Raw genomic sequence first — 24,075 nt, forward strand, 5'->3', positions numbered from 1 at the left:
GAGTAATCTCAAAAATAAGGTCACACGAAGTAGAAGAAGAATCAATTTACAAGACTACGCATTCCTTACCCTTAAGAGTACTCTAATCTTCCAAGAAGAGATTTCCATCTTTAGGAGGAGTGTTGTCATACCATAGTGGGTTGGTATATAGACTAAAGCCTTCAAGACAAGCTATACCTTCAATACTATTATCACCCCTAGGTACATTAAGAGTGATTAAACTATCTTCAAACAAGACATTATACCTAAAGAGAGAAGGATCTATCCTGTAGGAAGATTTGGAACAAGTAAGATCACTCTCCAAAAGTTCATTATCAAGTTTCAAAGATGTTTCAATTACATGGTTATTCCTATGTGCTAAGCAAACATTAGAATCAAAGGACAAGGTTGACTAATATTTTCACATTCTTCACTTACTTGAGTTCTATTAATCACATCACACACATCCTCAAGTGGTGGATAATTTTCACACATAAGTTGATCAACACCATTTTCAAAAGATGATGTACTTTCATTCAACATATTGGCTTCAACGCTAGGTGGACATAAATTGATCTTACAAGAAGAGCCAATTTGGTCATTAATAGGATCAACTAGTGTATCCACACTCACAACATATACATCATCAACAAGAGGCAAAGAATCATTACACTCATAAGTAAGTAAGCTACTACTCACACTTAATGGGCTACTAGCCACACAATTATTATTCATATACACAATAGTGTAAGAGTTAACTATTTTACCTTGAAGTTTTTGAGTAGATTCTTCTTTACGGTGGTGTGAAGGTTTACCACATGCTTCGGAAGCAACTTCTCTTTGTCTTTGTGCTCCTCCGCTTTCCATGTTGGTACCTATATAAATGCCCTTATAAATAGAAGGAAAAATATAGTTAGCATGGTTTGGTGGCAATCCCTTACTTCACTCCTCACAACCTCTCTTTTTTTTCACTCTCGGATTGCCATCTTGCACACCCTTACTCCTCTCAATCTTTTGTCTCTCATAATAATTAGAATTATAGTAGGTGAATATTTCTCTTTAGGACTTGGACAGAATGGATGTCATGAGATGATTTTCCCATTGGTTTCTTACAATATTAGGCTAATTTTGCATATTTGTAACTTTATGTTATGCAAATCAATCGGAACCCAAGATTACATGACCGCATGTCAAGGGGAAAATATCGCACCACACCTCCTCATGGTATTCAAATTAGGAGAAGACAACCTTCACCCTCTCGGTAACCTTAAACTCGTCCAAGTAATATGGAGAAAGTAAAGCTTCTCAAAACAACCCTAAATAATTAACCATGGATGGAACGATGTAGTTTCTATAGCACCTATCATTTAGCACAATGAGGCATCCCGGTACCCCATAAATGATCACCTTTCTAGAGTAAACACTCCTTCTTAGATCAACATTGTAAGGCACATGAGTACCCTTCGACTTTGGAGATGCATGCCTTCTTCTTCGCATGGCACAACCTCCATTATAGCTAGTATAACTATTCGCACCACTTTGACCTTAAAAGAAGTACTACAAGGTAAAGAGTATGAATTTTCACATTCCACAGGTGCACTCTCACCATAACTCTCATAAGCTTTAAAAATAAATGGGTTATACCTAACTCCAATTCTAGGTTCGTCTTGGGTAGTGCAAGACTCCCCATATATGCCATTTTCATGATAAAACCCATCACAATGCGCACCATCATCTTCATATTCACCATAATCACTAGTCACTATATTCACCTTATTTTCCCTCTCAATCCTGTAATCCTCAACTCTGTCCGTGCCTTGATCATGGCTATTTTCATTGCCCCTGTAATCGTCAACAACTTTGTAGCCATAAAATCCCTCACTACAATCATAATCTCCCATGTTGTAGTCAAAATAATCCACGACTATCGAAGACATGTTCCCCTTATAACACCTCATACCTACAAAATGAACAAACAAGATTAGTGGTAAAATCTCCTCACCAACACTCGTATGCACTCACCTTTGTGATCCTCACAATTGGAACGGTGAATATTGAAAGTTACTTATATGTCGGTAGTCAATAAAGTGTCAATCACTACTTAACAGCCGAAATAGATTCTTATTTGATCGACTGAAGACAAAAAATAGAAAAATTCTACTTACGAACTTGAAACAAAAAGTTACGATGAATTAAAAATAAATAAGCACACAAATAATGAAGACACGATGAAAATGGATTTAAAACTAATTCACAATCTTGTAGGTGATTAATAATTGCTAATTAGTACTAGAATCAAGAAATAAAACTAACGAAACAAAGAAAAAAAACTTAGAATCTAAATTTGAGCTTCAAGGTTTTTGGAACTTTGATGATATGGCACTTTGATGATGTGGCAATTTGGTGATGTGGAAATTTGGTGATGTGGCAGTTTGCAATTTGGATTGGTCAAATTTTAATATGGAAGAGTGGAAAAAATCTATTTTGGTAGGGACAAACAAGACTTTGAAGCCCTTTCCAAAATTTCAAGAGTCTTGGCTTTTTCCTTGCACCTTTTTGGCAAGACAACTTTTTAAAAGTCTTTGTCTACTTTTATTTTTTGTAAGCCTTGGAATATCCCCCTTTCTCCTTTTTGGAAACAAGGCTTTTGAAAGTCTTTTGCTCTATTTGTTTTTTTTGTGTTGTATTGAAAATGTTTTCAAGACAAACAAAGACTCACTCTCTTTCCACTTGACTTTTTAAATCAAACCACTATTTTGAATGTTCTTGTTCAACAACTTATGAAGAACATTCAACAATGGTACCTGACCCAAATGAGCTCAGAATTGGATGAAACAATACAATAATTTCAAGACCAAATCTCAACCATAAACATCAATAACATATGGCTCAAGCTCAAGCCCCTAACAACAATCTTCCAAAGTTCAAGAACAACTCAAAACCACCTAGATTAAGCTCAAATACAAGATCTAGACTCACTTGGTGCTAGGGAACAAGAACCTAACACTAGAAACAAACCAAACACATTAAAATCTCCTAAATCTAGGTTTGAAATTTTGCCAATGTCCAAAAACGGGACAGATTACTTTTTTTTTTTTTTAGATTTTTGATTTTCAACACTTTTTTTTATTTTCAAGTTAGCAAGCCCAAGATTGATCTCGTAGGAACGAAATCAATCCATGCTCTGATACCAAATGATAATAAAATGATTATGAGACACTAAAACCAGCCAACAACATACAAGACACTAAAACCAGCCAACAACACAAGTCAAAGCTGAGAAAATGACACAAATAAGCTATGGCAGCAACACCCAAAACCGAGACAAGATAACAAAAATACACGAATGTAAAGATAGATAGCTTAACATACGAGATTACAAAAATTAGGAACCAAACTGTGTATCAAATTAAAAGACCCCTAAGATATGTAATAACAACCCCAAGCTCTTATGGTGACCGCTAAGGGAATCAACTCCGCTTACAACCATTGTTTTTAAGCAATAATCAATAATGGCTTTTCCAAGCCCTACACTAATGGCTTTTAATTTTCAAGCCCTACACTACTTGGAATACTTCCAATGGAGTTCAAAAATATGTTTCTCAAATATTCATCATCAAAAACTAACTAAAATAAGACTAATAAGTGTTTATTTATAGCCTCACTTATTACATAACTAAATAACCACAATGCCCGTAATGAAAGGGGCGCGCATGAAGTGTCTTTCCAACATGTGTAATTCCTAAAATACCTTTAATGAAGGGTGTTTCTTCAATGCTCCAAAACCGTGGAGTCATGCTTCAACACTTGTGGTCTCGGGTTGGCATCAAAGGTAAGCCTCACGCAATCTTCTACACTCGGAATTGCTTTATGGAATGCACAAAACGGGTCCTCTATACATGTTCTTGTGTCTTCGTTGTGACCAAATCTCGATTCTTTATATGTTGGCCTCCAAAGATGTAAACCAAAGCTAATATGGCCATTTGGCTCATATCAGAACCGGCATAAAATTATTATGTTTCTGCCGTGCTTAGTTCCTTTATCTATTTGCTTTGTTATTTGTTGTACTAAATCTTTCGTGCAAGAAAGTCGACTTGGCAATAGCCATAGTCGAATATCTTCTACTTACTTCCGAAAATAAGTCAACTCGCAACCCCCCTCCTAACTATCATCTATGAACCAAGCATGCAAAAGATTAATATGTACCATAAAATGTTCAAAAAACTATATAAAAATATAAACATATATATGTGCAATTAGAAATTTTAAATAGGTATCTATATAGTATGTTTGGTTCATTTGTTCAAATTTTTTTTGTTGTTAAAACCAAAACAATATTAAAATTATCTATTTTTAATATTACTAAGGAGGTGAAGATGTAATTCAGTTTTTGTTATAAATTAATTTGAACTTGAGCAGTATCAAATTATCTATTTGAATTTGATACATTAAAAATAGATAAATTTGATTTATTACACTATTGCTCAAGTGAAGATGTATTAAATTTATATATTTTTAATATATCTATCGAACAAAAAGGAGAACTTTCTAGGTATGATTTGATTTTGGTAACTAGACATCGCTCTATTGAGGATGTACCAAAATCAAAACATACCACGAAAGTGCTCATTTTTGTACGACTTAATTCAATTTTCACTTTGATTTGTTTTGGTTTTTCATGAACACCCATAGATGGAATTATAGTTCAAAGTGCACAAGCATAGATATTGTTGTTTTTATATAAAGTGCAAGAGAAATAAAGCTTTTTGGAAGCCGATTTTAGTTCCTAATAATTGGAATCAGGAATTAGTACTTTAGATTTACCCACCCACTTGGAAGCCTTAGCATTTGCATTGCTTGTCTAATGGAATTGTCCACCACTTGGGATTTTTTTGTGGTCGCCTTGTTTTACATATTTGGATGGAAAAAAAAAAAAAAAAGCAAGTATCTCAACAGCTACTTGCATTTAGAAGAACCATAGAACTACCCTAATTGGAAATAATTGATAAAGCAGAGTAATAGGAACCAATATACTATTAACAAAGAATAATAGGATTTTCTTTGTTTTCTTTTGTTTTTAGTAAATCTTCCTTCTCTCTATTTTTTTTAATCATTTTCAAAGAGAAAATAACGTGATATGGTATGTTTGAAAAGTTTAAGTAAATATGTGGTTTGACTGATAAATCTACCTATTCTTTGTTATTATAAATAGGGAGAAAAAAACGCATCAATCAAGAATCTGTCCAAAAAGCCATAGAAGATATAGAAAAAGGCTTCTTCGATGGCTATCTACATCAAAGCCTTTGTTTTGCTTCCTTTGCTTTTTGTTTCATCCTATGCTAGTAACAAACATATTGACCTAGGCTTTGACAATACTGACGACTCTTCCTTAGGAGTAAATGTTGATGTTTCTCTAGAGGCAATTTTGAAATTTATTGATGGCAAGAATAACCAGAAGAAGACCAAGAAGAAAAATATGAAACATGAATTAATATTTCCTGATCCCTTTCCCATTCCTAGAGAGCAAGAAAATCAAGAAGAAGAAGCACCACTAGACCCGCCAATCATAGGGGTGTATAATCCTAAGCCAGATTTCGAGACAGAAAATCGTGGTGCTTGGATAATACATTCACAAAATGCTGGCGTTGCAGCCATGCACATACAATTGATACCAAATAATAAGGCTATTTGGTTTGATACTACAAATCTTGGACCATCTGCAATTCAAAACAACCCTCTATTTTGTAAGCCGGTTTCAGATAGGCCTGGCGAGACAGATTGTTGGTCTCATGGTGTCCAATATGATGTTGAGAGTGGTCAAGTCAGGACGTTGAAGGTTTGCTAGCTCCTAATTTCTGCATCTCATTTTAATAAGATATTTTGAAACAGGCATGCATACTAAATATATACAGTATGAAAATTCTTTTAAGCTGAAACAGACATGTATAGGAAGCAAATACATACACATATGAAATTTTATTGTTGGAACAAACCATATTTTTCAGATTTTTCTTGATCAGTAGTTTAATTAATTATTTTTATCACCCTGGCATATTTCTTAATACCTCCAAGAAATTATTAACTTTTTTAGAGTATTGTATCTTAAAATGATATTAAATTAAATTAACATAAACCTAGATTTGTTTTATTTTATTTTTATTTTTATTTTCGTGACCTTTTCCCATTTTTCATGGAAAATCTTTATTTATCTAAAGATAATAAAGAGATTCTGTTTTCTATCTTGCATGGCATAAATTATATGCACTTTTAAAGATAATTTTTTTTTTATAAGTGATCACTTTCCCCCTAAAATATTAGAAAGCGACATTGAAAAGATGCACTGGCAAATTAAAATTAGAAAGCCATTGAAACTGAAAATAAATGTTATTGCCCCTTGACTTGATTGTCAATGAAACAATATGAATCCTCTATGATCTCCATATCCCGTAGGTCATTTTTTCCTTCTCGTATAATTGATATTCTTCTTTATTAATTTTTTAAATATAAATTGATACCCAAATAATGACTGATACGTGGTGCTCATTAGGAAGAGATTTTTTTTTCTATCTTGCATGGCATAAATTATATACACTTTTAAAGATATATTTTTTTTATAAGTGAACATTATACCCGTAAAATCTCAGAAAGCGGCATTGAAAAGATGCACTGGCTAATTAAAATTAGAAAGCCGTCGAAACTGAAAATAAACGTTATTGCCCCTTGACTTGATTGTCAATAAAACAATATTAATGCTCTATGATCTCCATATTCCGTAGGTTATTGGAAAACCTAAAAGAAAAATTAGTATGGATAGAAAAAACTTTAGAAAATTTAGATAAAAATACACGTGATAGTTTATATAATTTAAAAAACTCACTACGAGAAGAACAACACAAGATAATAAATAACATTGAAAATCTAGAATTAGATATACATTATAGTACAGATAGGATAAATTATTATACAGAAATTTGTAACTCTGCAATTACTACAGGATAAAATAATTAATGAATATATCTTACGAAAAAAGTAAACCATTAAAAGATATTGAAACAAAATTTAAAAAAATATCCACGCACAAATAAAAATAGATTCACTAGAAACCTAATCAATCTAGTAAATATATATAATCCGCACACCCCCCTACAAATGTTATCAAAGCCCAGCAATCTAAAAAGTACGGAAGAGAAAGATATATTAGAATTAGATCTAGAGTTAGAGTTAAAAAATTTAAATTTAGAGTTAGAGTTAAAAAATTTACCTACAAAATTATTAAATTAATTATGCGAAGACCATTTAAAAATAGAGAAGCTTTTAGAAAAATTAAACAATCTTTAATTAGTAATTATTCAGAATATATAAGTCTAAATAAAACAAAAGAAAACCCACAAAAATTAGCCTACTTAATTACATTAATATCTAGTATTGAATCAAAATTAATAACACATTTAAAATCCAGAAGAATGAAACACATACCACCTAATTATGATAAAATTAGATTTAGATATCCACCAAGATATTATAAATATAATTTAAAATGAATAAAGTACAACAATATAAAGAATTAAAACAAATTATCTCTGAAAAACGTAAAGAATTAAAAATAAGAATAAAAAGACTACATTATAATATATTTGCCGGAGTTAGTAAAAACTCAATAGATACACAAAAAGATGAAATATCAAAATTAGAATCACAAATAGATAGTTTAGAATATATATATATCAACATGACCTATTCACAATAAAATGAATAAAGAAGAATTTATAATAGATGAAAAAATATATGAAAACTACGAAGGATCAAAAATAAAAATAGTATTTTCTAATCTAGGACGAAGATATAAGAAAATAGGTGAACATTTATATCTAATGTTAGAAAAAGAAGAATTAAAATTAGAAGATAAATTAACAGCAATGGTAAGAATAGAAAAAGAAAATGAAGAGATAGATAGGAAAAAGAAAATAGAAAAAATAAAACAACAAACTACGGAAGAAATACGAAAAATAGAAGAAACTAAAAATAGTAGGATTGCTGAATTAGAAAAAGAACTACAAATATTAAAAGAGTTGTATGAACAACAACAGAAAGAAAAAGAAGAAAAAGATAGAGAACAGAAATTACTAAACGAGATAAATCAATTTAAAGAAAAATTAGAAATAAAAACGAAGCATTAGAAATAAATAATATAGATATTGAAGAGACAGATAATTATGAGTCCGAAGATAGTGAAACATATACAAAAATATTAACAAATACAAAAAATTTAGAAATCAATGAAGAACAAAAAGAAATTAATGAGGAAAACTTAGAAAATACCCACACAGAAATAAATACTCTTGATAAAAAAGAAAATGAAAATATAATACCTAAAACAACAGAAATAAGAAAACCTATATATTACAAGAATAAGTTTAAAAAATATAATGAATATGACAAATGGATACCAAAACAAATAATTAATAAAAATTATAACTTTTTAGATCTAGACTGTGTAATAGATACAGAAAAAACAATACAATTATGGATAGGATATATGACAAAACAATTATTAGATAATAATATAAATATAACGGATGCATCGGAATATATAGAAAAAACCCTAATAGAATCAGTAAAACTATGGTTTGCAAATTTAACTGAAAATAGCAAAAAAATATTAAGAACTAATAAACCTATAGAAGGAACATCATCGACAACAACTAAACTAACACCTATAGAATTATTAAAAAAATATGAAACAGCTATAAAAGATGAATTTGGTAGTACGACAACAATCGAAGAAGAACAAAATGAAGAAAAAGATACAAATAGAAATTTAATTTTAAAATTAGCAATATGTAATATGTGTTATATAGATAAATATACTTGCGCATTTAAAGAATATTATTACAAAGGAGCATACAGTATAGAAGAAAGTAAAGAAATAAGAAAATTATATTTTAATAAATTACCCGAGCCATTTAGTTCGAAAATAATAAAAAGTTGGGAAGAAGCAAAAATAGTAGATACGTTAGGAGCAAGAATAAAATTTTTACAACAATGGTATAGAAACTTATGTGAAAAACATAGAGAAGAATTAAAAATGGAAAAAACATTAATAAGAAATTTAGCATGTTGCAAAAATAAAATAGCACCCCAATTTGGATGAGAAGAAAGATATTATAAGAAAAGAAAAAGGTATAAGAAATATAAAAAATATAAAAAATCAAAATATAAATATAAGAAACCAAGGAAAAGATATTATGTAAAAAATTATAAACATAAAAGACCATATAGAAAGAAGAAATCTATAAAAGAATGTACTTGTTATAATTGTGGAAAGTTAGGACATTTAGCTAGAGATTGTAAATTACCTACAAATCCAAAAAATAAACAAATATCAGAAATAAGAATAGATAATACAGAATATATATATAGATTATGAATTGGAAAGTGAAGATAGTATATATGAAATTTCAGAAAATGAAACAGATAATGAAATAGATAGCGAAATAGATGAATCAAATGACTGAAGAAGATATAAAAATAATAACAAAGGAAGAATATTTAAATAATGAAGGAACGGAACAAAAAATAATATTCGATAGTAACATATTTGATGAAATAAAAGGAAAAGAGTTAGATTTAAGTGTAGAGAAAATATTTAAAATACCAACAATAAAAAATATTTTACTAGGAAAAAGGATGAATATTATGTAGTATGCCAAAAAGAACATGTAATAGACTGCAGATATGCAAAAGAAAAAGCTAGTATACCACTAGTAACAAAAAGAATAATTAATAAAGAAATAAATGATATAAAAAGTAAAGGAGATCCAATAAAATATGTACACCTTGGAGGTACAGAGATATTAATAAAAGCATGTTTTAGAGAAGGAATAGATACACCAATAGAATTATATTTAGCAGATGATAGAATTATAAAACCTATAGAAAAAAGCATAATAAATGCCGTAAAAGGAAATCTAATATATCAAAAATTTAAATTTATAATAAATGCAAATTATTCAGTAGCAGTAACAGATAGAAATATAGATAAATCACTAATATTATATTGGAAAATATCAGGAATAGAATTAACCCCAGGAAGTAAAATATTTACAGCAAGATGTAAAAAATCTATATGTATTAACAACAAAACATAAAATAACAGGAAAAAATAAGATTAACAAATTACAAATAGAAAGCCCATTCGAACAAATTGTAAAAACAATAGATTATAATGATTATACCTATAGAGACATAGATACAGAAGAAAATTTAGAAATAGTAAATGATAGAATAAGTACAACGAAAAGAATAGCTAATGAAAAACCAGAGTCATCAAGCTCATAAAAAAGAACAAGTTATGAAACAAATTCAATAAGTAATTTAAACCAATATTACATAACAGGAAAAATAAATGAAAAAGAATATTTAATACTTTTGAATACAGGACAAGAAGAAAATTATATAGCAAAATATCTAGTAAAAAATGAAGAAATAAAGACTGATAATGATATGTGCCCAGATCTACCATGAAGTTTAGTAAATAATGAAAATATAGCAGAAAAAGAAATAATAATAGGAGTTAGAAAAATAAAAATAGAATTCGAAGTAAAGGAAGAAATGCAAAAAGCAGATATAATATTAGGAATAAAATAATTAGAACAAGTAAAACCATATAATATAGAACATACACAATTAACCTTAACATATAACAAAGAAAAGTTATTCTTAAAAAGAGCCTTAACATGAAATGAAGATATATGTATTAATGAAGATAGTAGTAGAAGGATATTACAGTAGATATTATACGCCTATGATAGATACAGGAGCAGAAGCTAATTTATGCAGATATAATTGCTTACCAGAAAGTAAATGGGATAAACTAAAAACGCCAATAATAGTTAAAGGATTTAATAATGAAGGAAGCTTAATTACTTATAAAGCTAGGAATGTAAAAATACAAGTATGGGATAAGATATTAACAATAGAAGAAATTTATAATTATGAATTAACATCAAAAGATATACTTTTAGGAATGTCATTCTTAGATAAATTATACCCACATATAATAACCAAAACAGACTGGTGGTTTACAACACCATGTAAACAAAAAGTAAGAGCAAAAAGAGTTAATAATAAAATAAGAAAGAAAACTGATTGGATAAAAGGAAGTGAAAAAATTACACAAAAGTTAGAAAATATAAAAAATACTGAAGATACAATAGAACTAGTAGTATTTTCGATAAATAAAACAGAAATAACTATATTTTCAATAAATAAAATAGAAATAATTCAGAAAAAATTAGAACAATTATATAGTGAAGATCCATTAAAAGGATGGGAAAAACATAAAACTACTATAAAAATTGAATTAATAGATAAAAATAGCATAATAACCCAAAAACCATTAACATATAATTTTGATGATTTAAAAGAATTTAAAATGCACATAGATGAATTATTAGAAAAACAATATATACAAAAAAGTAATAGTAAACATAATAGTCCAGCATTTATAGTAAATAAACATAGTGAACAAAAAAGAGGAAAAAGTAGGATGGTTATTGACTATAGAAATTTAAATGCAAAAACTATAACATATAATTATCCAATACCAAATAAGATATTAAAAATAAGACAAATCCAAGGATATAATTATTTTAGCAAATTTGATTGTAAATCAGGATTTTACCACCTAAAGCTAGAAGAAGAATCTAAAGAATTAACCGCATTTACGGTACCACAAGGATTTTATGAATGGAACGTGTTACCATTTGGATATAAAAATACACCAGGTAGATATCAACATTTTATGGACAATTATTTTAAACAATTATCTAATTGTATAGTGTACATAGATGATATATTATTATATACAAAAACCAAAGAAGAACATTTAAAATTATTAGAACAGTTTACAGATATAATAGAAAAATCGGGAATAAGTCTAAGCAAAAAGAAAGCTGAAATTATGAAAAATCAGATAGAATTTTTAGGAATACAAATAGATAAAAGTGGAGTAAAAATGCAACAACATATAGTACAAAAAATAATAAATTCGAAAGAAGAATTAGATACAAAAAAGAAATTACAATCATTTTTAGGACTAGTAAACCAAGTAAGAGAATATATTCCAAAATTAGCAGAAACTTTAAAACCACTACAGAAAAAATTAAAAAAGGATATAGAATATAACTATGATGAAAAAGATAAAAAACAAGTTCAAAAAATAAAATTACTTTGTAGAGAATTACCAAAATTACAATTTCCAGATGAAAATAGAAAATTTATATATATAGTAGAAGCAGATGCTAATGAATATAGTTACGGAGGAGTACTTAAATATCGATATGAAGCAGAAAAAATAGAACATCATTGTAGATACTACTCAGGTACGTTCAACGAGACAGAAATAAAATGGGAAATAAATAGGAAAGAATTATGTTCATTATATAAATGTTTATTAGCATTTGAGCCATATATTGTATATAACAAATTTATTGTACGAACAGATAATACACAGGTATGCTGGTGGTTAACAAAGAAAATACAAAATTCAGTTACAACAAAAGAGATTCGGAGACTAGTTTTGAATATATTAAATTTCACATTTACAATTAAAGTGATTAGTACTAACAAAAATGTTATTGCAGATTACATATCAAGACAAAGCTACACAGACTGAAATAATAGAAGAAGATACTCTAGAAAAAATACTTAACACCCTAACTACGCTTTCAATGAAAGTGGACAGTATGGGTAATGAGATAGAAAAGCTAAAGACTATTGAAGATAAACTGAAGTCTATAGCTACAAATCAGTTAACTCAGCAGTGTGCAGAGCTATGTTGATCGGAAGACATTAAAAATCCAGAGCTAGAAGGAGACGTTGGGACACTCCATAAAACCCATAACATTTATCAATCTACTTCTGCAGGTACAAGCAAAGGAGTTAATAGACCAAGATACCAGAATATAAATATGAACAAAATATTTGAAAAACCATTTACACCAAAAACACAAAAAGACCATTTGTTCATACCCCCACAAGTTAACACATACCAAGATAGCCTAAACCAAGACAAAAAAGTATACAACTACACCGCCCAGAAATACATAGAAAATATATACAGAGTACAAACCTTTCTAAACCACAACCCCAGAGCTACAAATATCAAAGAACCAAATACCAACTATATAACCCAAAAATTACAAGGATATAATAAACTAATTGCACTACCCAAAACTAACCCAAGCCTAGTTAAAACCTGTTTTGACTATGGACTACTAAATACCATATATACCCAAGACGGAGAAGAGCTAACAGCTATGGAAGAATTATACAAGATATTCACCACCTACAAAAGAATAACAAAAGGAAATTTATTTTATATAAAGTGTTATACTGCACCAGCAGAGATATTATATGACGAAATAAAACCAGTTATACAAGTTGTAAAGATAGGATTAACTAGAGATATGATTATACTAGAAGATATTACGCAGCAATCGGAGATACCCAGAATTGAGATACCAGATTTTTATGCAAATAAATGACTTATTGGACTAGCTACTATCATTCAAGAACTAGCAAATAACTATACTAACGGAAACCCAATATGGAGCTATTATTCAAGAGATCATCAAATGATTTACTCAAATTCAAAAGAGCTACGACAAGCAGATATGGAAGATGTAAGACAATGGATAATGACGCTACTCAACCCAGAAAAACAATCTACCGCAAGAGCAATAAAAAAAGGATTTATTTCAGACGGATTACTAACAAGATATTGTAAAATAATTGGACACAAATATTCAGACCACCAATGTTCGAGGTGCAATGGAGAAGATAATATTATTCCAGAGGTACATCTAGAATAAAAATCAAGAAGACAAAATGCCAGCTGGAAAGATAAGATAAGGAGCAATAATGGAGCAGATACGACAAAATCAACGGAGACAAGATACTGTACAAAGTCTGAATTATTGTACAAAAGTCTTAATTGAATTATTGTACATTGATTGAATTATTAGACTTTTACGTAGATGTAAGAAAATAGGTTGACTATAGCCTCTTTTGTTGACTTTTTTTTTCTTTAGTTTTTAGTTTTAAAAACATGTGTAAAGATAAATTGATTGTAAAGCTTACCTTTTTGTTCTATAAATAAAGAAAGCAGAAGGCATTGCAAAGGCAAGCCTTCATGCGTTGAAGCAACTTTTCTCTCCACTCCACCACAAATAATTTACTCAGTTAATTAAATAAGCATATTCCAATGGAAAAAGCTATGAAGGAACAAAACTCAGAAATATCAAAGCTACCCGAACAGGTATATCTATTTATGATTATGAATAGCTAAATTCATAATTTCCAACAATCATGATATGATAAAATAAATTCATATTAGTTACTTTATAGTAGAATTATTTGACGAATAATATGTTAAGAAGTTTATTAACAAAGAGGAAACGGAGAAAAGTCCCTAAGGACTATGCCATCCTAAAGGTGAAACCAATGAGGCAAGAAGCCGTGGCGGGGAGTAATCAGAGTAGAGGCGCTGTTTAAGGGAAAAAGTATCCGGATTACCATGTTAATAGTGACGGAAGAACATATTATTTAAGAATAATCTAGTATATAGTAAGCTAAGATGACCATATTTTGTTATGTACATGGTTGAAGGGAATATTTTGAAAAAAGCAATTTTATGAAAATGAATGATAATTTATCTGATGTGATGGTAGATAAATTCAAAATACTTATTTTGTATGCACTTAGAAATATAAAAGTAGCAGATATAAGAAAAATCATATTAGAAAAAGCTTTTGGTAAATACTACATGACTAGAGTAAATTATATACCATATCTACCTAACTACTCTTACAAATACTTACGATGATAAGTTACATGGAATTTTTAGAAATAAATATAAGAAACATACAGTTACTAGAAAAACAGATAAAAATAAATATAGACAAATACATGGAAAATAAAGATATAAAATACATAGAATTTCTTAATAAAAATATGCAAAAACTACTAAGGCTAAAACAAACAACTACAAAATATTATAATAAAACCAATTTTAAAAGATAGATCATTTAGATTATCTTAAAGTTTTAATCTTATATATACTTAAAAAACATAGAAATTATAGATATTAAGAAAATAATATTAGATAAAGTAATAGACTACGAAATTGAAACTACAAATTGTCTAGAACAGTTATATGAAGAAATTTACCCAGAAGGATATTATTCAGATTAAAAAATGTTAGAATATATTAGAAAAACTAGAGAAAATCAAGAAAATCTAAATAATGAAATTAATTATAGGAACCGAATTAGAAAAATAATGAAAAACCTAAAAGAAAAATTAGTATGGATAGAAAAAACTTTAGAAAATTTAGATAAAAGTACATGTGATAGTTTATATAATTTAAAAAACTCACTACGAGAAGAACAACACAAGATAATAAATAACATTGAAAATCTAGAATTAGATATACATTATAGTACAGATAGGATAAATTATTATACAGAAATTTGTAACTCTGCAATTACTACAAGATAAAATAATTAATGAATATCTCTTACGGAAAAAGTAAGATAATGACTGATAAGTGGTGCTCATCGGAGGTTTGTCCTCTACAGGTGATCTAGTAAGCACGGGAGGTTATCGAGAAGGAATCCGCAGTATAAGACTCATGAATACATGCGATAACTGCGACTTTCAGGAAAATGCAAATGGTCTTGCTGCTATGAGATGGTACAAATATATCATTACAATCTTTTTATTCAAAGAGTTTAACTTCGTTACATGTTTTATAACAAAAATATTTTATACAATCAAATCACTTTGAAAGTAATTATATTTATATAAGCAAAATAAGTAATGTTAAAAAAGGTAAGTAATAAACATATTAAATTTTACTAATAATGTAAATGATACCCTTAGTGGGTATAAGACAAATCCTTTTTTAAAATGAAATTTCTAAACTGATGAAGATGTTTTATGTTTCTAAATCAAATAACAGGTATGCTACTCAACATATGCTTGAGAATGGTAGTTTCATACTTGTTGGAGGTCGTGGTGCACAAAACTACGAAATCATTCCACCAGGAAAACTGCAATTCCAAGTACAACAATTTGGGTTGAATTTCCTCGTTGAAACTGAAGATGAGAAAGAGAACAATCTCTATCCATTTGTCAATCTTCTCCCTGATGGGAATGTATTTATTTTTGCAAATGATAGATCAGTAATCATTGATCCTTATAGTGGAAAAACCATCCGAGAACTTCCAGTACTAGCTGGAGGTTCAAGAAATTATCCAGCATCAGGAATGTCCGTCCTTTTGCCAATCAATCTCAATATTCCTAATCCTGAGGATGTTGATGTTGAGGTCATTGTTTGTGGTGGCAATACCAAGGATGCCTTCAAATATTCTGAGTTTCCACCGAGACAATTCTTCCCTGCATTAAAAGATTGTGGAAGAATATTTGTTAACAAACAAGGAGCTCAATGGGACATTGAAGAAATGACCTCACCAAGAGTTATGGGAGACATATTGCTTCTACCAACTGGAGATATATTGATCATTAATGGAGCAAAGACAGGTACTTCTGCATGGGATGCGACTGAGGAACCTAATCTTATGCCACTTCTTTATAGCCCAAACAAACCAAAAGGACAGAGGTTTAAGAAATTGACCCCTACACAGATTCCTAGAATGTACCATTCTGTTTCTGCTGTTTTACCAGATGGCAAGATTTTAGTGGCAGAAAGCAACACCCATGCTTTATATGACTTTCAGGCTAAGTATCCAACTGATTTGAGAGTAGAGAACTAAGTATCCAACAGATTTGAGAGTAGAGAAATTCTCACCTCCTTACTTGGCACATGAGTTAGAACAACATAAGCCCCAAACTTAAATCTGTGACAAACCAAGAGGTCACTGTAGTGGCACCACCCTCAGGCAAAATTGCTCCACCAGGATACTATTTATTCTTTGTGGTTCACCGTGGCGTACCTAGTCGTGGAATATGGGTTCGAATAGATAAATATGCACGACCAACATTATCCTTAATTTTTGTATTTCCTATTTATTTTATGTATACTATTAATATTTTTTTATACCAATATAACCATATCTATTACACTTTCGCTCTCTTGGTGTAATATTTAGACCAAGAAAATATAGATATAATGAAATATATAATTAATGAACAGTCAATCTATGAACAAAGCTTTGTTTATAGTTAAAGGTGATAATTACTTGAACTGTACGGCCGAGAATTCAATAGACAGTAAAATAACAAAAGACCTGTAGAGTATGCGTGTGCATATATATATATATATATATATATATATATATATATATATATATATATCTATAATCTATATAACTATATATCTATATAATATATTAAAAGTGTAAAGGCCTTAAAAATATCCTTTGAACTTTTTTACCTTTATTAAAAATCTTTGCTTTAAACAAAATCGTCTTTTCACTATTTTATTCTAATATTTAAGAGTTGAAAATTAATTAAATATATTCATGATAAAACCTTTCCTTATTAGAAGTCATAAAAAATAATGACTAACCAAAACTTTTTCATTAGATTAAGAATTCTAAATCAACTAAATTTGATTTTACGAAGATTTAAAAAGTGTATAAACCTATAGTATATTAAATCCATTAACTACGTAAAACTTTTGCTGGTAAATATATATGTGCTTACAATAAAATATATGTTTTGAACTTTTTACACTTCATTAAAAAGCTTTGTAATAGATAAAATCATTCAATTTTAAATAATTAAAAGTTACACGTGCGAGGCACGTGCGGCTTCCATGCTCTTCATGATTTTGGCCTCATGGATACTTACATTCGAAATAAAATTGAATATTATTAACATATTTAAGAGTTATACACGCCACTTTTTTCATAGAAATTCAATTGTAAGCTAGCACACAAATTAAACATACAAAAAAGAAATATTGATCCTAATGAAAGAAAGTTCAAAGTACAGAGAAGATACAAATAAAAAAAAACTCGCCGAACAAACTTCATATAAGAAAAAAAAAAGCATGATCCTATAAAATAAAAATTCAAGCTCAAAATTGAACACATAACAAAAAAAAAATCGCAAATAAAAATTTTGACATTCGACTCCTATATAATTTATATTAGTGTTTATATATGTACTACTATGCTTATAAATGTATGACAATTTTTTTGATATAGTGGGCAGCTTTTTATTTTTTCAAACATAATCATAGTTTTCGATTAAAAAAAAGTATTATTAACATTTGTTGAAGGAAGAGATGAAAAGCAGAACTGGTCCCACTAGGCATGTCAAAATTTGTTCGCAATAAATTTTCAATGCGTCGAAAATTAACTGCAATCAAAGATAAATAAAAGAAAAAAAAGTAATTTTTATTGATGAATCTAGTGAGTATAATTCTGTGACTCTGTTGATTCTTCTCTCCTAAACTTAGAAATGATCTGAGGACCTTTAGTAGCATGTTTCTTGAATCTTTAGATGGTTTGGACTTCTAGAGATGTATTTCAATTACGAAAATATCGTAAAATATTTTGTTGCTTTGGAATAATCTCCGGGAAGAACTCTGTTGATTGCTCCTTGCAAAAACTTGATAGTCACTACTGATGTCGCCAATGATTGTCAAAGTCCTCCTTTTATTATTTAGATTATGTAATTGTAAATAACTTGCAAGTTATACGTGTTGAAAAAATATTTTTATAACAATAATAACATATTCAATGTAATTTTAGGAATGTAAAGTTAGAAATATTGTTTCATACTTTCAGTGAAAGTAACTCAAATTCAAAACAGTTTTAAAAAAATATAATAATGAAGAAACCATAGAAAATAAGAAGAAATCATATAGTTTTAATCTTACATGGTAAATATATATGTCGTATCAAGTTTACAAGAATATTTAACTTAAATTAAGAGTTTTTACTTTTTTTAAAAAAATTATTTTGATTTTTATTTTATAAAAATATATGTACTATTTATTATATACCATTAGCTATTTAAGTTTTGTATTAAATAACTTGGTATAAACGTGCAATGCACGATAATAAAAATGTGAAGGGGCCTTAGAACTATTGTTTGAACTTTTTTTGTTTCATTAAAAATTTTTGTTTTAGACAAAATCATCTTTTCACTACTGCATGACAAACGCAAAAGTGACGATCCATTAACCACCTGAAAATCATAAGCAGTTTAGGATTTTCGAGCAATAAGTCAAACCATTTTCAACATATAAAAAAATTAAAACAAAACCGACCACAAGAGGTCGATTTTATTTTGAAATTAATTAACTAATTTTAATAAAATCGACCACAAGTGGTCGGTTTATTTTTAAATTAATTAATTAATTTTTAATTAACCGACCACAAGTGGTCGGTTTTTTCAAATTTTTCAAAAAATCGATCATATGTGGTTGATTTTTTGGATTTTTTTAAAAAAACCGACCACTTATGGTCGATTTTTGTAAAATTTTCTAGAAAACCGACCACATATGGTCGGTTTTTCTGGTAATTTAAAAAAAATCAAACAGCCAAACAAATGAACAACCAACATACAATACAACAACAACAACAACAAAAACATACCAAGTTTATTCCCGCACAACCAACATACTAAACAAGTCTAAAAACATACAAAAGTATAAAAAGTACAAGTCATCTACAAATCCCAACTACAACACATACAAAAGTAAAAAAAAACTACTACTCATCATCATCGTCTGCATCATCTGCATCCTCAATCGCACACATAGGATCCGATTCCTCATCTGTGCTAATATCATCCAGTGGGCCTAAACCTTTTGTAGCTCGAAATACATTACCAGGACATGGAGGAATAATCCCTGCAGATCGAATAAAAGAGATGAACTGCTGCTGCAACATCTTGATTTGTGATGTTATTTCCTCTTCCTTCTACTTCGCCGTCTCTCTTTGTGCAGCAAGCTCTTCAGTGAGTTTAGAAACCATAGTTCTTAGTGATTCAAATAGCTTCTCTATCAACTGATGAGGTATAGGATGTCGGGCCGAACGTAGACCTAACATTCTCGCTCTCACATTTTCTGAGTTATCCGTAGTATTGGCCTCTAACTGGAAGACCCACAGTTTCTCTCCATAACTCTTCATCTACATCTTAAGGTATTTCCCTGACTTTTAGGAGGCTTAGTACTACTATACTCACTAACGAGCTGCATATATTTGTCCTATAATCAAAGTAAAGTTAAAATTAATAGTAAAAAAAATATTAAACTACTTGTACTTGAATAATATCAACTTTGAGAAAAAGATTTATAATAGGAAATTTGATTCTTACATGGACAGCTTTTGCATGAGGCTCAACCCAGACATCTTCATCAGTCGGGTTCTTTTTCTTCCTCACTTGCATCGCCTCGAATATCTCATCGTGTCTTATCTTCCTACCCTTTTGTTTTTCCTGCATATGATAAAATTATTAATATTTAAATAATTAAAAAATTAAATAGAAACAAATAATTAAAACTGTAAAAGTTACATACCATTTTTTCCTCCACAACAATCCGACTAACTGCACCCGTAATATGTAGTGAGCCACCCTTGGATGATGTCCTAATTTTCTTTCCTTTCTCACTCAATTTGTATTCGTTGCTATTCCAATAGCGAATATAATCTTGCCACATAGACAGTTGAATCTGGATCTAGCTCTTCTATAAAAATTCCTCCGTATGGCACATTCATACGTGTCATTCCACCAATAATATTTCAACAACAAAAATAAAAATAAAATATTTAATTTTTTGTTCTAACAATGTGTTAAGTAGTCGATAAGTTAAATCCTTACATGAAATTCGTTAAACATTAGCTCTCTGTCATGTTCTGGAATCTTTTGCCAACTGGTCCAATAGACGTTGAAGTTTCGACAAATGCATTTTGTTGTAATTTTTTCAACTTCAACATCGGGCCTAAACCTACAACACAGATCAAACAGTAAATTCATAGATCATAATAATATAGTAAATGAAAAATGAATAATATTGTTATATTTAGAAATCTTACCTTATCCCATATGAAATAATATACCGCCTTCGATAATCATCTGTTCTTCCGCCTGAGGAGCAAGTGCTGGTGGATATACTGGGGTGGCCTGATCTAAAGAATTGGATAGAGTGCCTCCAAGATGAAGATCCGACAATCCAATAGATCCAGCAGAATCATTGTGAGAACATGGGTGACTGCTAGCAGAGGGTACTGATGATGGTAGATATTCGAATGTGCCAGAGGTCGTCCGATAGTACTGTGATGGCGGTGGTATAGTGATGGGAGCAGAATGATTTGGTGTAGACCTATGAAGTGGTCTCACATGCGTAGGAGGAGGAACTGAATGTTGCGGCGACCCAGAATATTAGGGTCGTGCTGGCGCGTCAGCAAACCGACCCTCAGATATATGATACCTGTCGCTTATCTATAAGGAGAATGTTGTTTTTTTTTTTTTTTGTAGGATCAACTTTTTCCTTACCTTTGTCACCTCTACCTGACATCTAAATTATGTAAATTTAACAAGTAGTTAGTTCCTACAAAATGAATATATAAGAAAACATTCCAAGTAACTAATTTCAAGTTACTAATTCACATTTCAAATTGCTCCAACAACATGAGATAGACAAGAATATTTCTATTACTATATAAATTTTGGAAAAGTGAAAACAACAATCTTACACAATATATTACATATCTATCTTAAACAAGAAACATAAAGGTAAATAGTACAAAGCATAAAGACATCAATACATATTAAATACAACCCACACAAACTAATCCTCCTCTCCTGAAGATTCTCTACTAAACTATTCACCCTCTTTTGAAGTTTTCTCATCTCCTACCCACTCATCCTCTTCTTCTACAATATTAACTTCTTCAAATATATTTTTTGTATGATTTAAACTATCCACTAAGTCAATGTCCACTAGCTGGTGATCAATCTGCATTTCATTTTGATACACAGTCTCCAACACATTCTCAACTTCTACCCATCCTATAAGCTGTGTTTTGATTACAGGCCACTAATCATACTTATCACTGCACAACAGATAAGGACCATAATACATTTGTTTAGCCTTTTGTGTAGCACAAAGGGATCGTAAATAGGATACGACCTATTGTGCTTAACTTCAATGATGTTATGCTCCTTATGTACTCTTGTGCCCTCTTACGCTTAGATCAAACCACTTACATCAAAAGAGGACAATTTCTTTTATTGGGAAACCAGAATACTCCAGTTCTAAGATCTCGTGTATGATGCCAAAGTAATCAATATAATCATCACCCTTAACCCAAACACCACTATTATTTATTTTCCTTGTTCTGGAGTGTTCTTCGGTAGAAAATTTAAATCCATTTACTATGTAATGAGACATTGTATGAGCTTCAACTGGTTCCAAAGAAATATCTCTCAAGAACTGATCGTATTAGCTGCATTTAGTGACTGGTGTACCTAAAAATATTATACATATACATACATACATACATACATATATATATATATATATATGTTAGTTGAAAAATGTGTAAATGTTTAAAATTTGTAGAAATATTAGTCCACTTACGAACCTCATATGTAAACTATGTTGCAAAGGATGCATACACTTGATTTTTATGGAATTGAGTCTTAAATGAAATGAAGATCCAACATGCCAAACACAATTAATTTCCTTAAAGGGAATGAGTAAATAAATAATAAATGTTAATTTTAATCTCCTTACTTCAGAGAGGTCTCAACTTTCGGGCAATTCAGCAAGACATACAAAGTTGCTGATTTATGCTCCATGGTAGTGAGCCTGCGAAATATGGTCTTTTTAGCCTTACAACCAGATTGATTGAAAATTAATATCAAATACAAATGAGACTCATCGTCCTGATGATGATTTGGTCTATTTACTGAACAAGCAACTTCATCACGAAAGTAGTATGAACAAAATCAAGACGTTTCTCTTGCAAGATATGTCTCAACTATAGAGCCTTCCACCCTATGTTTATTTTTGGGACCCCTTTTCAATTTTTCAATTGCCCTACACAATCTTAATATTAGATGTTTACTATATTAAAAAATATATGAATGAATTTAAATATGTTGTAATTCCTTACCGTTCGAATAGATACATCCACCTAGTTTAAACTGGACCGCCTAGCTGATCTTCGTGCACAATGTGAACGAAAAGATGTTCCATCACATTCAAGAACCCTGGCAGAAAAATCTTCTCCAACTTGTTGGTAATAACAACAATATTACTTTTCATTCGTGCCAGATTTTCTTCTTTTAATGTGGTGGAATATATGTCTTTGAAGAACAAACTAATCTCTACTATTTGTTTTCGTATATTTTCAGGTAACCCAATAAAAGCAATTAGAAGTAATTGTTCCAAGAATACATGACAATCATGGCTTTTCATTTCCTGCAAGATTCCTTGTGCCATATCAACCCTCTTTCTCAATTTTGAGGCATATCCATCGGGCATCTTTAAACTTTGGACCCACTCATATATTTGTCATTTTTGGTCCATATTGAATGTAAAACTAGCCTTGGAATTAAGAACATTGTCATTGGGCCCCTTCTGTAAGTGTAATTCTCTACGTTTGCAATATTCTAGTAAGTCAAGTCTGGCCTTAGGATTATCCTTTATTTTTCTAGTGACATCCATAACTGTGTTGAACAAGTTGTTAAAATAGTTCTTCTTAGTATGCATGACATCAAAATTATGTCTAAGCAAATTATCTAGCCAATATTCTAACTCCCAAAATATACTTTGCTTAGTCCAGTTATGCGAAACGTCATATCCATCCAGCCTACACAATGGTTCTTCGCTAACTTTAGGCAAATCCTGAACTATCTTTCAGATGTCATGACCAGATAACCTTGGAGGTGAACCATCATGTTTCGTTCTATTCTTTCTGAATGCATTCATGAGTCTCCTAAATTCATGATCAGGTGGTGAGAAACAACGATGACAATCAAACCATGAATTTTTCCTGTCATGTCTTAATGTGAAAGATTTTGTTTTTTCCATGCAGTATGGACAAA

At 29.9% G+C, this 24,075-nt stretch overlaps 1 pseudogene; it reads left to right on the forward strand.

The window, feature by feature from the left end:
* Positions 1 to 5,071: 5,071 nt before the first annotated feature.
* Positions 5,072 to 17,168, forward strand: LOC107876521 (annotated as a pseudogene).
* The last annotated feature ends 6,907 nt before the right edge of the window (positions 17,169 to 24,075 follow it).

The sequence above is a fragment of the Capsicum annuum genome, chromosome 7, assembly GCF_002878395.1.
Source record: "Capsicum annuum cultivar UCD-10X-F1 chromosome 7, UCD10Xv1.1, whole genome shotgun sequence".
Taxonomy (NCBI): domain Eukaryota; kingdom Viridiplantae; phylum Streptophyta; class Magnoliopsida; order Solanales; family Solanaceae; genus Capsicum; species Capsicum annuum.